The sequence below is a fragment of the Athene cunicularia genome (assembly GCF_003259725.1).
Source record: "Athene cunicularia isolate RWA chromosome Z unlocalized genomic scaffold, athCun1 chrZ_part4, whole genome shotgun sequence".
Lineage (NCBI taxonomy): Eukaryota > Metazoa > Chordata > Aves > Strigiformes > Strigidae > Athene > Athene cunicularia.
In genome coordinates, this window is record NW_020799145.1 from 3447933 (window position 1) to 3463059 (window position 15127).

The window sequence follows — 15127 nt, forward strand, 5'->3', positions numbered from 1 at the left end:
GCTTCTTAGGACTCAAACTTCTTTAAACTCATACCTTCTTTAAAAATCCTAGCACCAGTAAACATGCTTTACCTTGGGGTGGCATGATCTGACCATGACTTACAGTTCACTTATGCTCTCTGAATCCCTCAAGGATTGCACATGAATTGTACAGTCATGGTTCCACAGCTCTGGCCAGAGAGCCATGCAATAATGTTGGTTCAGTGCAGTGCTGTATTAACATAGTTCATCTCTTAACATGACTCTAACATGATAATGAGCTTCAAATAATTCAGAAATGCACCATGGTGAAGCAAAATCCCGATTCAGGTAGAGAAGGAACAATGCTCAGACTTTGGGGAGCAACTAAAAAGTCAGAAAATGCAGCTTGGGTTATTAACTTTATGGATCACAGTCAATGGGAAATCCTGGTCACTGTCAGTATGGTTTTTGTGGAAGGAGGGCGATGGACTAAGCAACCAGTGAGAGTAGAGATTGAGACAGGACTGAGCAGTGGCAAAGAATAAGAGAAAAGAACTGAGGGGGAGCTAGGAATAATAGTACATGTAGGGCTGAGAAAACAAAACCCAAACACAAATAACTACCAATTTGCTAAATAAGGTATGTCCTAGGGAGAAAACAATGACTTTAAATATTCTAAAAATACACTCTAATGAATATGTCTAGAGATTACGTTAAACCTGCAAAGGAAATCCTAAATCTTCATTGCATTATTTTCAGTACTTCATTTTTGACTGGATGTAAAATACAGCATATAGGTCATAATCTGTAATTCAAATAGCATGGCAGTATACAATGATGGGGGAAGGCAAGATATCTCAGATGCTACTAACAATTCCTTTACTGTATTTTAACATAATGATGACATAGAAAGGACTCACTATCTCATATAATTTTCTCATTACAGCCATTCGATTGAAGAATGACATGACAAAATGTTAACCAGTAGATGAACAGAAGCAAGAGGGAGTTGGAATTTCCATAGTACTACCATCCAGAAAATACACAGTTTCATATTACACCTGCTCTTATAGGACACTGTACGTGTTACTCATGCATTAATCTGAAATGTGTATCTTGATATTCCAGTGGACACTGAGTTAATTAAGAGCAGTCTGTTAACTTATTACTGTAGTGATGAGAACATTAGAGATCACCATCTTCCAACAGTGCCAATATATTAGCCTGCCTAAGTGCAAATATTTAAAATGTATCTTCTCTGTGCTTACGTTTACCAATTGCAAAATGGCATTTTGCAACTCTGTCTTTGGCAATCATTTTTAAAAAGCTGAAATGAATAATAGGAGCAACTCACCTCTACTTTTTACTTGATTAAGGTTAACATAAACCAGAAACAGGGCCTCTGAAAATTTTGCAGAGGGAAAGGGCACAGTTGCACTGCCCCATGTGAATGACAAATACTTTTTTTAAAACAGTGTGCCACCACAGTAACCTCTGCCATGTGATCATAAGGATCTTCCAGAAACAACAAAAAAAATGATCCTCCTTACTGCTTCAGCAGAACACTTTGTCACTGTTGATCAACATGAACTCCAGAATATAATTAAAAGACAGAAATATGTCTAGGCTTATTTGTAGAGACAACACTGGGCAAGGAGCATTAACTAATACAGTCTCTACCTTCTTGCCTAAGCAATTTTTAATCAAGGTAAACAATATGTACTGTTAAATGGGACTTAGTATGCAGAAGCTCTTAAAGTAATAAAATGCAATAGTGGCAATGGAATACAAAGAATAGATTCTTTCTGATTCCCTGGTCATATCTCATTAAGTCCTGTAGTCATATATGAAATGACGAAAGAATTAAAATAAGGTCACCCATTATTAAGAAGCAGATAGCTGAACCTGAAAAATTACTACCTTCCATTTTAAATTTATGATCAATACCAAGTAGTATGTCTCATATTTCTCTAAGAACTTTTGTTTATAAACTAGTTTGAGCATTTCAGTAATTACTAGGCAGAAAATAATAGAAGAAATGAAATAGACTGTGGATGAAAGGACCTGAATTAACTGCATGGAGCTGAGACTTTAAAGCAGTATAATGGTCAGCAAAGCAAGAGTAATTGATCTATGAAAACATATGAATAGTAATATTTATGAACATAGTAATTAAATATTTAATAAAATAGATACTTCTCAAGTGAAAAATGGAGAATTTACAACAATCTAAGTAAAAGTCTGAGAATCACAGCTTTAAGGATTCTGTTTCCTTCTAAATTAATTTCACTCATCTGAGGTTTTAGACCCATTCAGTCAATGCAGATACATCCTTGCTAAGAACACAGAATATTTCACGACTCTCCCTGTGGTACTTTAAGACATTTGCATAAATTTATTTGCTGCCCTATAAAATATGAAGTAAATTATTCACTACAAAATAATGTAAAACTGGTATTTCTTTTTCTATTTCTCATGATTAAGATTCTTCATAATCTATTTGATTAAGAAAAAGGACATACTGTCAATCATATGATTGTTCTTGACAGAGAACATAACATAAAACTCTTAGCAAGAAGAAAAAGTTAATATAAAATCTAATCTTCCTTCTGTCCCCCTCATCCCCGTCCCCCGTGTCCATGTCTATCCCTTCCCCTGCCAATGATCCAGCCATATTTCACTATAAGCTCCTCTGCCCTGCAGAGCTTGGTGAACTTGTTTTTATAGCAGATTTAGAAGCAGAACACTGTCTGGTTGTAAACTACTTCATGTATACTTGTTACAGGTTGAATAAATCCTAACCCTCTCCACGATCCTTGTCTTCCAATAAGTCTCAGTTTTCCTCCTTGCCAGTTTTAGAGGGCTTCTGGGAGCTAAAGGGCCATGGAAAAGCCATTGGGATGGAGTGAGGGAGGGCTTTTGGTACGAGGCAGTCTGCCAGCTTCCCTGGGTAAGTAAATATTACCAGCATGTGCCTGGGTTTGTGAAAGAACAGAATGTTAAATTTGACTGCATTGATTCAGAGATATATACAAATAGTTCACAAGAGCTGTAATGGATACCATGCCAGTTTTAAAAATAACGATAAACTGTGTGAGAAACATTTGTTTCATAGCTGTTTTTAGAAAGAACAACAATGAAAAGCACTATTCTAATGCTGTCTTTCAAACGTGATGAATTTTGTTCTGAAATGTGGCCAATATCTTGTGCTTTTGGTTTATTCAGAACAGTTGAATGACCCCAATTTTTAGGTAGATAGATACAGAATTGGTATTTAGTAGGGAGTAGAAATACATCTGTTTATTAGCAAAGTGCCCTTCTTTTAACTCTCTACTCCACAAAAATCTCTGAAAATGAAATCATTACCATCCTATCTTCCATAGCTCAGATGATTTTTCCAATAAATCATATTCTATTTTACTCCTATATTAATTAAAATACTGTACACACTACCACTGCTTTTTACTTTGTATGGAATATTTTTCTCTTTGTAGCTAATAACATATTTCCCCCCCAATAAAAATAAGAAGCTGAGTATCTCCCTTCCCATGATGGTCTTATATGCCAAGCACAAATTGTTTCCCAGGCTTTTATACCTTTATATTCTTTTTTAATGGACATGGTTATGTTGTCCCACCTCTTTAGCCCTCTAAATCAGTTAAGCAGTCCAAGGGTTGGTGGTAGAGCCCAATAAAACAAAAGTGTTTCCAGCTTCTCATAACTCAAGGGAGGTTGCTATCAGAGTATACAGTTGTTTAACTATGCAAGGTCAAACCTTTACAGTTTTTTCTTAAGGGTGGCATTTTGTTCTACCAGTGTTCACACCTTTTGGTAAAATCTTTGAAATGGACTTGATTATACTTTGAAGTTTGTTGAGATTCATATGACAAAAAATAAACAGACAGAAAAAGTGTTCAAAATTTCCATGAGTTACAGAGAGATAATGAGAAGATGTGAAGAAATCAACCAGGCAAGAAAATAATTTAATGTTTGTACATTTCTGCCCAGGATAACAGGAAGGATAGTGAAAAAAATTTTCAAGTTTCTTCTTCCTTCTGGCATAAACTCTGCCAAACAGGGAAGAAAGTTACTTGCCATGATGGCAGCCTTTCCATGTAATTAGTGTTTTTGTTCAGGAATAGCAGATTGGTGCTCCATTGGTGCTCCAGCCTCCAAACTCCATTCAGGCTTGCAACCAGCAACTACACCACACGGGAGCAGGCAGGATGCTAGAAATCAAATTATTTCAAAAACTTGCTTTCCGTGCTTGAGCTGAGAAAATTAATGCATGAGTGCATTTTGGAGAGTCTAGCTTCTACTAATTATAATTATCCTTGCCTAAGTTCTTTCATTTTTCTCCATTATATAAATTTCCTTTTTCTGGTTCTTTTGGTTTCTTGGTTCTGCTCTGCTGTCCCCATTTCCCTTCTGTTTTCTTCACAGTTTTCTTTTAGAACAGCTTTCCCCTTGTTCTGTTATTTCATTTGTTTAATCACATTTATCTTTTTTTCCTTCTTACAGGCAGAAACACCAGTCTGAGACCTTGCTAAGAACAACCATGCGATCTTTACTTACATTTCATCTTCTGTTTTTATAAATCTTTATATACAAACTGCTTAGTAGCTCCCATTTTTATATTCTAATTCTGTGGATCAAAATAATGGTACTGATTAAGTCACCTTCTTTTCTTCAAAACTAGAGGCATGGATTTTAGCACACATGGGTCTCTACAGAAATAGCTATAATCTTTGCTTTTTGCTTTTCATATAATAAGCAATACCTAGCAAGATTAGTTATGATCACTGTCTTGCTCTTCTGCTACTTGTGGTATTAGATTTCACTAGTACTCTGTTATTTGGGAAAACTAACTTTAGTGTCCTACTGTACCATAATACTATATTAACACATAATTCAGCATTACATTTTTTTTCAAAGTTACCTGTAAATTGTTGATAAGACATGAATTGTGCTATCCCTAGCCCTGAAGTATCTTACTGCTGTCAGGAAAGAGGAATTTTTGCCTTTCCTTCTCCTTTTTTCATTTCTTCTGTTCTCATTTGTGAGTTTTCTCCTCCATCTTGCTACTTGTGCAGGAAATCATCTTTCTTTTTTTCTGGATTAGTTTTCTGCTTAGTTGATGAGTTTGATCAGCTAACAAAGTCTAGTAAGTGGTGGGAATGCTGCTAAGTGATAGAGACAGAAAGAGCAGCAATAAGCTGTTAGATTCACACAGTTATCTATTGAAATTGCAGTCTTAGTGTTAGGATTTCCATTTACTGAAAACTTACCTAGAGTAGCAATCTAAAATGCCTGAAGTGTCTTTCAGTTGTTTTGGTTGGAGTGGGGAAAATGTACTTTATTGTACAGATGTTTTCCTTCTACCAAAGTCTGGTGCTCAATTACTTGAATCTCATTCTTTGTAAAACCAACTCTAAATTAACTTGAAAACTCTTACTTACAAGATATATGAAAACAAGTAAATGTCATTCAAGTTTTGTTTGTTTTGTTTTTTTTTGTTGTGTTTTTTGTTTTTTTTTTTTTTTTTTTTTTTTTTTTCTACCTCAAAAGGAAGAGAATTATATAAAGCAGGTTCATGCCAACACACTGGAATAGACTGTATCATAGCTTCATAAACTGTAAACCACGTCTTGCTATTTGTTTTTGCATTGCCAATTAGTAGGCTGATGACTACTATTAATCTGAGGAGTGTCCAGTAGCGGCACTCATGAGAGCTTGTTGCCATAGCTGTCAGACCTAACCTGTATTTCATTTTGCCTTGGAGTAAGGGAATGTGGTCCCTCTGGAAATGATGGAGCAAGGTCCTGGAATAATTTGATTAAGTCTTATGAGGTCTTACAAAATATAGTCAATGTTTTAACAGTGTCTTGTCAGTGTCCCACCTGCTTGTGAGCTTGCCGCCTTCTTTTTCTTTCTATATTTTTTTTTCTGGCTTACCAAGTTGTTTGTGCAGATGCAACTGCAAACAAGCAGCAGTGTTTCAGGGTACAGTAACTGTTATTATGTAGGAGTGTTTACAACAATTTGACAGGGAGGCTAAGAATGCTGGAGTTGAAGGATAGTAGGGAAGATGGGAAGCTCACAGTAGCTCATTTAATTTCTGTATAAATTGAAAGTGTATTCACGTGGCATCTCTCTCAGTAAGAACACCAAAAAAGGAAGCGAAATAAGGTATTTCCATCTACAGCTGGATACTGTTAGCAGTACTTTTTCTAAAGAATGTAGAAATTCCCAGAATGCCTTTTAAACTGAAAAGCAGAGAAACACAGCCTACAAGTATGACAGGACTTGGCTTCCTTTTATCCAGTCGTAGTTGTAGGGAGTGATACTCTTTTCATTAATCAGATTTCTTAAGAGTACCTCCCATGTTGTTCAGGCAGTTTAACTCATTTAAACCGAAGATAAATGATTCAGATAAGTACTATTTTCAAATTTATTTTTAAATTTTTTAAAAAGCGTTTAAGAAACAAATAGATGAAAAGCTATACTAAGAAAAGGATGCAGATGAGGACCAGTGGACAATGAGAAGTGCATAATCAGTGATGGCTTGAACTATTGAAAATGAAAGCTCTCACATACTCTTCTGTTCACACCAGGTCCCTAGTGCTCTTGTGACATCTTTGTGCACTTGAAAGCCCTCTTCTACGTACAAGTTCAATCTCCTAATTTTTCAGTGTGGTGGTTTGACTTTGGCTAAATGTCAGGCACCCACCAAGTCTCTCTATCACTTCCCCCCCTTTCCCCTTGTTTTCTCAACAGGGCAAAGAGGGGAAAGAAAATAAGACAGACCAACCGTTGTGGGTAAAACAAAAGCAGTTTTAATGTAAGCAAAGTGAAGCAAAGGTCCATGAGTGGAAGCAAAAAAAAGAAAACAGATTTATGCTCTACTTCCCATGAAGAGGTGATGTCGGCCCTTCTCAAGAAGCAGGGCTCCAATACACAGAGTGGTTGCCTCAGAGGGCCAAGGGTCACCCCATCCTCTTCCTCCTTTCTCACAGCTTTATACTCAAGCAGTTGTCATATGGCCTGGAATATCCCTTTGGTCAGTTCGGGTCAGCTGTCCTGGTTGTGTCCTGTCCCAAGATCCTGCCCATCCCACTGGGGGCGGAGGGGGGGCAATGTCGGGAAGAGCCTTGGTGCTGTGTAAGCACTGCTCAGCAGTAGCCACAACACCAGGGTGCTATCAACACCCTGCCAGCTCCAACATAAAACACAGCACCGTGAGAGCTGCTATAGGGGAAAACCAATTCCAGCTCAGTACAGTCAGGGTTGTTTTGTGTTTTTGGTTTTTTTTTTTTTGTTTTTTTTTTTAATCACTTGATTAATAAACTGAGTCTGCTAGTAAGTTTGCTGAGTTCTAGTAAGCTCCTGAACTGATGCAAGGGAAGTGATAGAAGCAAGTGTGTCTGGGGTTGTGTGTGTGTGTGTATGGGCATAAAAGAAATGTGATCTCATCTCGGTAGGAGCAAGCTATTGGATTGACCTAAGACATGTTGGGAGAAATAATTCATATTCAACACAAACACCACCCACTGCCCCCTAAATTTAGGAGCAGACTGGAAAAGATGACATATACACTGTGAAAAGTCTCAGTTTCTGTTTGGGTATGCCTTTGACGTGCATAGAACATCTCATTTCATTATCAAGCTACATTTTGGAAAGCACAGTATTTGGGTACTGCCCAACATCAGGACTTCATGGGTTTTAGTAATCTTATTGTTTTATTCTAATCAGGTTACTTCACCAGTGCTACAATTTAGTAATGTGCACAGTTCCCTCTTCATCTCCTTCCCCCAGGTTAATACCCTTCATGCTGCTAGTCTTGGGACGAAAAATATTTTAGGATGCTTACTGCAATACCATACATGATTTCCTACATCTGTTACTCCTACTAACATTGTTTGCTTCACTGTCACTCACTGCTTTCTTCCTGTTTTTCTTTATACTAAAATGTCCCATAAAGCACTTTTGAGCATTTCTTTGGAGCATGCACTCTTCTGTACATGCTGTGGCTGTCTGATGTATCTTTATTTCTAATATTTGTAAAGACCTTATCACCATGTAAAACAGTGGGTAAATTCTTCCTTTTTGCCATTCTTTTTAGTATCAGTGAAGCCAATAATTGAATGGTCATCTGTGGAAGAACAATTTGGCTCAATGCCTTGACTTTCAGCTGTTAAGATCCATTCTTTATTTCAGGCATAATGACTTAAACGAAGGAAAGTGATTGCACAAGAACACATCAGAAATTGAAAAATGGGGATTAGCTGGCACCACAGCTCACAGAAGAATTAGCAGACAATATTGCATGACCCAAAGCATTTCACCATCTGTACTTTCCAACACTTGGAAAAGCACACTGAATTGATACAAGGGACACAAAGAAAAAAGGATAAGAAGACATGTTAGCTGTGGCTCAGCTGGAAAATAATATTGCTTGTAGCAATAAACTCTGAGACCAAATGATGAATTTGCTTCTTTTAAAAATCAAATAAAAGGTATGAGCACAGTTTAACAGTGTGTGCTTTCAAAACCCTGCACGGCCAGCTGGTTTAGCCATTATAACTGAAGTTCTAATTTAAGATTCTGGTCCTATAATTAATTCTACGATGTTCTAAGATTTTGATCTGGTTAAAAAAGTTGGAAGCTATGCCAGGTGTTCAAGACCCAATAACATGGGTTTGTCCCAAACTTAAAAAAAAAAATTTAAAAAAAAAAAATCTGTATTCCTAGATTTTGTTTAAATATTAATCTTCACCTTGCTGTTATCCTGGGATTGTCTTTCATGCATATAAAATGCTCAAAGCTCAGTGAAGTCACATGGGTGCTGCAAAGAAAATGGGCAGATACCGTGCTTAAAACTTCTTGTTCTCAACATTCTTCTCAGAGGGTAATTCCAGAAGTAATCCAACATTTTGCCTGGATTTTTATATATATCCATGACAGAGGGACTATCTTCTGCTTTGAACATAGCTCACTGAGCAGCAAATGAGAATTTAGAGCTAAACTGGTACTCTGCCACATTTTGCACGTTTGGGTGAAAAGGTAGAAATGGAAGAGAATTAAGATGATGAAATCCTTTCATTTTTGTGGTACATCTGACACTTTTTTACCTTTCTTTGGATGACCTCTGTATTGAAGCTGGCACTGATGCCATTCAAGTTAAAAACCTCACACAAGGTCTCTTAAAATGTCACCACTACCCTGGAGAGATGTTTGAAAGTCCCTTTATGTCTCATAAAACAAGGCAGAGAAAAAAATATCAAGAACTTGCTCTGGAAATGTTAGATTAGTATATATATTCCACCATTGCACAGTGGAGGAAAACCAACAAAAAACCCCAAGCTCCAAGCCCTGTCCCAGTTTATTGTCAGTACAGAAACCTATCCTATTGCAGTACTGAATTGGCACATGAGGGTTCATAATCTCATATCAGGATTGGGAGTTCAGATGGGAAGTAATGTGATAGTAATGTGATTGAAAGTAAGATATGGAATGGATATTCAGAAATAGAATAATTAAAAACAGTAATCATAAGATGATTTTTAAAAATGCTATGAGAAATGAAAGATCAGACAAAAGATTTTTAGTTTTCATTTTTTTACAATAAGTATTCACAATATACACTCCTACTGGATGTGTTTACCTTCATAACTTGTAAATCATATGTATCAGCTTGCAACTAGTATTTATTCCATGACTGATTTTAGTCTTTTCCCTTTAACAAAGTCACTTTGTATGTTTTTTATAAAGTCAAAATATGCCAGCAAATGCTATTCGTCATTGTTTTACAGATAGAAAAAAACCAACATTAAAAAAATCAGCTAAGTGCCAGGTAAAGTTAGTAAGAATACTGTTGGACTTCCTCAGGTAGTCTAATATTGTAGGTATTATTAGAATACAATTTATTATAGCCAAGTCTAAGGACAATAAAGGCAACATGAAATCACATGTGAGGCTAGAAACATACTAATCTTCAAGAGTTGCTTGGTTAATACCTTCCAGGATCTTGAAGGGTTCTGATATCATGTTTCTTCTCAGAGCTGGGACAGTGTCAGAGATTTGATTGTTATTAAAATAAAACAATAAAAAGAAAAAAATCCATGGAGAATTGTGTAGACTTCTAAATGGAAAATAAAGCAATCAAATTATGGAGTATCAAATGAATACCAAGTAAAAATTTATTTCAGTATTTATTTACTTTACAATAACTCTCAAAATGATCAATCTTTGAAACTTCAAATGTAAGAATAATTATCCATTTCATGTTAATTCTGACTACTCACAATCGCAATTTATTTACTAAAGGATTATGCATATGTAAGCTGAAGTTAGCTAACAGTTTTACTATTGAAATGGAATTATTTGGTTTTTAAAACAAGATCCCAAAAGGCAAAAATTAGGTGTTCAGCTTTGTATTCTTTTTTTCTACAAATGCTAACTTTTAAGTCACCCTATAAGATTCTACAATTCAGAATTTAAGTGAACAATTGGAAGCGTGGCAACTCCTGGTTAGTACAAAGCATATTTAATTTCCATTTTCTCAAGAATTTTAAACCCAAGCAAATCCTAGAAAATAGTATTCTAAGGCAATGCTTCAGGCTGTATACACTTGCTTAATTTTTTTTCTTTTATCTTGTTCTGTGCAGTGAACTGAAGGTAATTTCAGCTACCTCCTGTATTATGACATAAAGGGTTTTAAAAAAAAAAAAAAAAAGCTAGAATCAACAATGCAGGTGAAGGGAGCAATGCTTTTTTTATTTGTTTTAAAGAAGCTTTCTTGATTTCCACTTATGATCATGGGAGTGCTAGACTTTCCTTCAGGCTGCATTTTCTTGTTAGTCAACTTGTTGCAGAGTACAGGTCCATAACATTTAGGGGCCTTCTCAACTCAAAACCCTAAGTTTGATGACTGTTCCCTGCATCAGGTCAACAGATGTCTTCTGATTGGCAAAAGTTGCCAAACTGTTAGTTTCTGCACTGCTTGTGGGAAAAATGCAGAAGTTCATTCAAACCAACTTATCTTCATGGTATCAAATCACTTACAGCAATCACACAGGCTAAAACAGACTTCTAGCTCTTCATGGTAACTTGCAGTCAGTACTTGCCCAGTTAGTATTTAGTGTTTCCTCTTGACTCTTCTGTTGCCTTTCTTGGGCAGAGAAACACTCTTCAAGACAACGGTGAAAAAATCTCTCTCATTCTCCTTCTCAGTTAAAAAGGATAGAATGTATTTCTGGATAAGGGCTTTATAAAGGAACCTAATTAATTTTTCTCAGTTCAGCCCCCATATCAGACAACTGCAGAAAAGGACAGTGATGGTTAAATGTCACTTGTTTGCAGGCTCAAGTTTTGTCAGATTCTGTGTGGATCCAGTGGACAGCTTACAGACGTTAAATTTATGGTTTAAATGAAAACAGTTAGATTACTCAAAGCTAAGCCTTAAGCTGTCTTCCCGTTGTTGCAGCCTAAGCAAATGTAATTGTGTGGAAGACGTTAGCTGCCTGTGACCAAGACAATCAGAAGATTAAGACTGCCACCTATTGCATCCTGAAATAAAAGACAGTTTCTGCATAAAGCAAAAGAACACGTGGGCAATTCAAAAACTAGAATAAGCAAACAGGGCAGAACTTTCTCTTCTATAGAGGCTGTTTAATGTACTAAAATATTCTTCCGGCTGTCTCGAGTTCAGTGCTCCAGCCATCTGTGTCACTTTCCCACATACACCTTTATAACTAAGCAGGATGTATCCTGACTCTATGCCTAATTTATAAATTGAAAAACTTTCCTATGTTTTGGTGGCTGTTGACATCAACAAATCAAATTCCTAGCAGGTATAAAGCACCTGTGTGAGGTACTTAATTATAAGATGTACTTGCATAATTTTTAGGGTAAGCTTAAATAGGTTAAATTCTTTTATTTATTTAAAGTGGAGGGAAAGAAAAAATTCTTCATTCTTTATACCTGTTTGAATATTCATCTTCACCTTGCCATTATCCTGGGATTGTCTTTTATGCATATAAAACTCTCAAAGCTCAGTGATGTCACATGGGTGCTGCAGAGAAAATGGGCAGATATTGTGAAAACTTTGACATAGAACACTATTAAAGGTCAGACAACTATTATAACTGTATTGAAAGAAACAGAACTTCACTGACGCAGAAGGGAGACAAAGTGACCTGATTATGTATTGTTAATTTTTCATCCCTTTCACACTACAGTGCAATCAAGATTCTTGACCGTCTGTCCAGTACTAGTAGAAATTAGCATTACACTTTTCATAAAACTGAGAGCAAGAACATGACCCCAAAAAGAGTAGTGTTACCAAATAATGTGATGTTATTTAATGTTTGCTTTTAGATGCTAATGAACCTTTGCTCTGCAGCTGACCTGAACTGTCTGGGAGACCAGAACTTGGGCCTCAGACTTGATGCTTGAGTAGACTTGATATGCATTGTTCCATCACTATTGTTCTGCAGAGCCCATGGGCATCCTTTAACCAATATGGCATAGCTTCTCTATTTTATACTGACAATTTTTGAGGAAAAAGGAGCTATTGGCTGAAAGGAACACTGTCTGGATAGGTAAGCTCTTTAATGAAAGTGATCAATACCTAAATACAATGAGATTCCCTCTATGTCTAATATAGAATGCCAAGTTTAAATATAATAAAAATAAATAATGTGAATTTTCAACTCAGGAGTTGTATTTATGATTATCTAGTCTGGCCTTTGTAACAGCTGCAGAGATATTCTGGGAATTTCTACATCAAGCCAATAACCTCTGTCTGAGTCAGAGCACTGAAAATACTTTTCATCTGGATATAATGACATTAATGGCAGAAGGCTACCTGCTGACTATATCCCTCGGTAAACTAACTCTCCATTTGTACTGTTACTGATTTTACTGTATGTCGTTCCCAGTTTAAATATGTCTAACTTCATCTTCAAGTCACTGAAATGTTTAACAGCTACAAAGATCCATAAGTGAACGAATTTCCAGAACACTAAGAGATAAAAGCTTGCATATCGCTATCAACATTTTTAAGACGAAGACATAACAAATGTGTAAAATTGACAAAACAGACATACTTGAAAAAAATGTTATGTTTTCTCTGTAGTCTACACAACATATCTTATGTAACACTGCTAAATAGCACACAATTAAATATACAGGCTGCAGGAAGTTTCAGTCAGGATTAAATCTGAACCGCCAGCACTCAATCCTGATTTATAACTCAATGCAGTATAACAGAAATTGCAGCAAGCTGCACAGTCTAGACAATAGTATCGGGAACCTGGCAAAATCTGTCTCATTCCTAACAGCTTCTCTGCCTTGGGCTAGTCTAGCTTTGCTTCTGGTGTTTGCTGCCATCTTAACGTGTTTTAGGCAGTACTGCAGTGAAATTCTGCAAAAGAACTTTTTCCGCCTCAGAAGTGACCTTACTTTAGATAGCTATTCTACTGTCATGTTAAGCAAACACGTTGCCTAAAATTCTGAAAAGATTTCTTACTATTATGGCTACACAATATCGAAGCAACCTTCATTCAAAACAAGTTTGGGTGAAATACCACAGTGTATCATCCAGTTTTCAGTCTTTCGGTGAATGAAAGACATTGACATACTTAAACAAGTTCAATGGAAGGGCACAAGATTGTCAGGGGTTGGAGGATATGACTTGCAAGAAGCAACTGAGGGAGCTGGGTTTGTTCAGCCTTAAGAGGACAAGGCTTCAGGGTGATCTTATTGCTGTCCATTATTACCTGGTGGGATGGCATAGGAAAGATGGAGCTTCCTTGGAAACACACAGTGATAGGACAAGACAAACATATGAGCTGCAATACAAGAAATTCGAATTATATTAAGCAAAAAATGTTTTCACCATGTCCTGGGTTGCAGTGTATTCTATTACCATCCTCATGAGCTGTTGAAATCAGGTGGGGCAGTATTTCCTTGCCGCCGCCGCCGCTCCCCCCGCGACTATCTTCCTGTTAATGGCCCATCAATGCCATGCAGCACGACTCATTATCCCATTGTGAGATGCTCCACCCAGAGGGAGAAACCAAGCATTCCATCCTGGATATAATTTGAGATTCCGAATACTAGAGACACTCTCTTTTGCACTGGATTTCCAGAGGACAGGAGCTACTTAGCCACCAGGAAGAGCAGATCTTTCTACAAGATCACCGCTTCAGGGGGACTGCTACCACCACCCTGATTAACAGGGTGTCAGGTTGTATCCTGACTCTGTCAGTTTAACCCAGTGTTATCTATCTATCTATCTATCTATCTATCTATCTATCTATCTATCTATCTATCTATCTATCTATCTATCTATCTAATCTCCTCTCTTTTTACCCTATTAAATTGTTATTCTGACTTGGTGTCTCACACTAGTTTGTTTTCAAACTAGCACACACCATGAGTGGTACAGGGACCCAGAGGTGTCATGGAAGATGAACTCATAGACATCAACTACTCAAATGAGAGTGGCTTCTGACCTTTACATTTAATTGTTTAACTTTTACAGATCATTCAAGTGTACCTACCCACCTTGCCCAGCCTAGCAAATTAGTTACAATAGTTTATTACAGCACCTGCCTTGCTTAACTTAGCAAATTAGTTACCATAGTTTAATACAACATGAACAGTCAACATTACACTGCACCACAGCATTTCAGAAAGTAAATGCATGACATACAGCACTGTGGAGCTTAGTCACTAAAATCAACATTAAGTTTTTGGAAACAAAATCACTTTCATATAGCAGTACTGGTTGGTAAGGAACACGAAAGTGTAAAAGAGGAGGATAACCAAGTCAAGTATTGTTGAGCCGAGCCGACCGACTTCGTTCGTAAACTCGGGGCTGTGCTTTCCTGGCATGTCTCTCGGTAGGCGCCGCGGCCGGTGGAAGGCAACGCCGGCTCGCGGTTCAAGAGCACGGACCGCTCGGGGGCGGCTATGGCAAGAGGCAGGCAGGGACTGCGGGGCCGGAGTGGCGGAGGAGGCACTCACAGCGCCACCGCTTCCCCCAGTGACACCGCTCAGCCTCTCGCTCTGGAGGCGGGCGGCCCGCACGCCTGTGCCCGAGCCGAGGGGCCATTTTACGCCACCTTACGCCTCACGGCCGGCGACAACCACCGACGGC